Here is a 3,596-nt window from a genome sequence, read left to right as displayed (position 1 = left end):
TAATTCTCTCTTACAAAAACAAAACAACACACACACACACCATATTTCTAAAAGTAGATGTTATTTACCTTTTCTGCTCTCATTCGCTCCCTAATGTAGTGTTTTCCAGTGATCACATGATGTGTGGTGACGCCATTGCAATGGTGACTAGTGGAATGTTACTAGATTTAGTGTGGCGATCACCTCATAGGGTATGCAAATGCCGAATCACTATGTTGTACACCTCAAACCAATATAATACTGTATACCAACTATATTTTAATAAAAATAAAATTTTGGAAAAAAAAAAAAAGAAGGGATAAAGTGTCAACTAAAATTTTTATTGGTACTTCATCTCACGATAAAATTGTGCACCATGTAATTAACCTAAAACAGTAATATTATAGTACAAAAAATTAAAATTTAAAAGCCATCAAGACTACATTATAAAATTTTCAAAAGCCTCCTAACATTTAAATCAAAAAGGAGGGGATAGTAGAGGAATATCATGTAAGGAAAAATATCCTGTAAGTAAATTACATCTAGAAAATTAATACTTTAGAAAATTAATTGTAAGGCTAAAAGCAAGACACCCATGAAAAACACACAAGGTGATAAAACAAGCCAGAGGAAAATCATTTGGGCAAAAATTGAAAAAGGATCCCCAGTCAAATTTATAGAAAATATTCCTTTATTAACTTTTGGTCGAGAATATGTTTGTATATTTTCAGAAAACAACTCCGAGACCATGTGGATTCTAGCAAGAGAAGAATCGACAGGACTACTCCAGCCATGAAGACAGAAGAGAAGCAGTCCAGAGACAGAAGACGCTGATGTGGCCTTCCCATACTAGCAGTTAGCAGCAGTGCATCACTGCAGATTGCCCAGGACCAAACCAGACAGAGTCGGACCTGCATTACCACCAGTTGTCCACCATCCAGAACTGAAATGTCAGTGCTGACATGTACACATAAGGAACTGTTGGACATTGAAATTGGGTCTCAAAAGAACTGTTGGCCCAGAAAGAAACTCACTACAGACCGATTCATTTGCCTGTCACCATAACCATTATTGCTTGTCTCATTTTCGGTTCTTAAAAGTGTATTTCTAGTAGCACATGATCTCACTCATCTAGGGGAAATAATGAACAACATAGACTGATGAACAAGAACAGACCCAGAAACAAGGAGGCATGGATCAGACTGTCGGGCCTCGGGGGGAGGGTAGGGAAGGGTGGGGATAAAGGGAGAGATCAACCAAAGGACTTGTGTGCAGACATATGAGCCCAACCAGCGGTTAAGGACAACAGGGGGGTGGGGGCATGTGTGAGGAGGGGGGTGGGATGGAAATGGGGGGACGAGGACAAATATGTGATACCTTAATCAATAAAGAAATTAAAAAAAAAAAGAAGGGACATGTCTTTCTCAATGGACTTTCATATATAAACAAAAATAATGTCCTTGGGACCCTTCCTACAACAGAGTTTGGTCCATCAGCATCATCTGGGGGCTTGTCAGAAATACAGAATCTGTGCTTGCTTTAGCAGCACATATACTAAAATTGGAACGATACAGAGAAGATTAGCATGGTCCCTGCGCAAGGATGACACGCAAATTCGTGAAACGTTCCAGATTTAAAAAGGAAAATCAAAAAGAAATGCAGAATCTCAGGCCTTCCGAAACCTACCAAACCAGAATCTGCATTTTAAGAAGACCCTCAAGTGATTCACATGCACACTGAAGTTTGAGAGGTACCACTTTACAACTTATATCAGAAAAAGAAGAGTAAACTTGGTTCTAAAGCTGCAAAGAACTGGTTTGCCTTTCTGTTTAGTGGAAATGCAGTGCGGCCTAGGAAGGTACACTCTTTAACTTACTCTAGACTTGCGAATATCTCCGTTTTTCAAACCTAACCTATCATATGTAAGCGTGTCTAAGGTTCTAAAATTAGGTTGTATAGCCCTGCTGTCTTCTTCTTAAAAAAACAAAAACAAAACATTTATTTTTTATTTATTTATTTATTTATTTATTTACTTTGAGAAGTAAACTTCAGAAATAGAAAATAGAAAGAGACATAGCCAGAGGTAAATGAAGCATCTGGAAATATTTGTTTACAATTATTATTTTATCTATATATATATATATTTTAATTGATTTCAATGAGGAAGGGAGAGGGAGAGAGAGAGATAGAAATATCAATGATGAGAGAGAATCATTGATTGGCTGCCTCCTGCACACCTCCCACTGGGGATTGAGCTCCCAACATGGACATGTGCCCTTGACCAGAATCGAACCAGGGACCCTTCAGTCTGCAGGCTGACGCTCTGTCCACTGAGCCAAACCGGCCAGGGCAACATATTTTTATTGATTTCAGAGAGAGGAGAGGACAAGAGAGCTAGAAATATCAATGATGAGAATCATTGGTCGGCTGCCTCCTACATGCTCCCCACTGGGGATCAAGCCTGCAACCCAAGCATCTGCCCTGACCAGGAATGGAACTGTGACCTCCTGGTTCATAGGTTGACACTCAGTCACTGAACCACACTGGCCAGGAATCCCTGCTGTCTTCTGAAAACAGACTGCAGAGCAAAATTTAGTTTTTCTTTGTAATTGAGGAACAAAGCCATGAATATCTGTATATTTACAGTGATGTCCTAAAGAGCTTTCAGGTTATATACAGGGTAGGCAAAAGTAAGTATACAGTTGTTCATATGGAAAATAATACAATAATTAATAAATAATAACACAAGAAATAACTTGGTGTTTTGTGTACTCACCACTGTAAACCTACTTTTGTGAACCCTGTAATAGGTACTCAGTAAATAGTGTCCCCTTCATTCAATTCCCTTCAAATACCAGGTTAGAAATTCTCAGATGGCAGAGACTTGTGGGCTGTTTGCCATATTTCCAGTGGACTATATAGGTTTGTTCAGCTTAACTGATTACCTCAGACTGCTGTGCATTTTCAGTTCCATTTTTCCAATTTTCTTTTCTTTTTTGTACTTATTCTGCCAAATAATAGTGATTGTGGCTCTCAACGTATCTATATGAACAGCATTTCCTTCCCTTGTCATGTGATTTATTTTTAATCTTCTGTGGGCTAAATGAATGACTATAGAAATTACAGTATACTTGAAATAATAATAAAATATTGTAAGTGAGAACTTAAGAGAATGTTTTGTAAGTGCATTCACTGTTAAGCATAGATTGGCTATATGGTAATTATTTACCTAATAATCCCATCCTTTCATTTTTCTTTTAGGATCTCAGTTGTGTCATAGACAGTTAAGACTTAATAGTTAAATGACATCAACATACATATCAAATTATTTCTTTCCATCATATTATTAACAGTAGAACTCAACTTAGAATGCCATAATGAAAAGAAAAATCAATGATTCACAAGGAACAGGGGAGGAAAAAAAAAAGCCATAGTTGGTTGGCTCAGTGGATAGACCCTCGGCCTACTGACTGAAGGGTCCCAGGTTTGACTTCAGTCAAGGGCACAAGCCCAGGGTGCGGACTCAATGCCCAGTAGGGGGCATGCAGGAGGCAGCCGATCAATGATTCTCCTTCATTATTGATACTTCTATCTCTCTCTCCCTCCTCTCTGAAATC

The 3,596-nt window shown here is 38.2% G+C and overlaps 1 non-coding gene across 1 annotated transcript; it reads left to right on the top strand.

Annotated features, from left to right (window-relative positions):
• The first annotated feature begins 1,509 nt into the window (after positions 1–1,509).
• Positions 1,510–1,616, top strand: LOC129147428 (U6 spliceosomal RNA). Its single transcript, XR_008554785.1, has one exon. It is a non-coding gene; the product is annotated as a U6 spliceosomal RNA (small nuclear RNA).
• Positions 1,617–3,596: the final 1,980 nt, after the last annotated feature.

This window comes from Eptesicus fuscus, chromosome 2 (genome assembly GCF_027574615.1).
Source record: "Eptesicus fuscus isolate TK198812 chromosome 2, DD_ASM_mEF_20220401, whole genome shotgun sequence".
In the NCBI taxonomy this organism is placed as follows: domain Eukaryota; kingdom Metazoa; phylum Chordata; class Mammalia; order Chiroptera; family Vespertilionidae; genus Eptesicus; species Eptesicus fuscus.
Note: the sequence above shows the minus strand (reverse complement) of the source record. Positions and strands in the feature narration are given on the sequence as shown.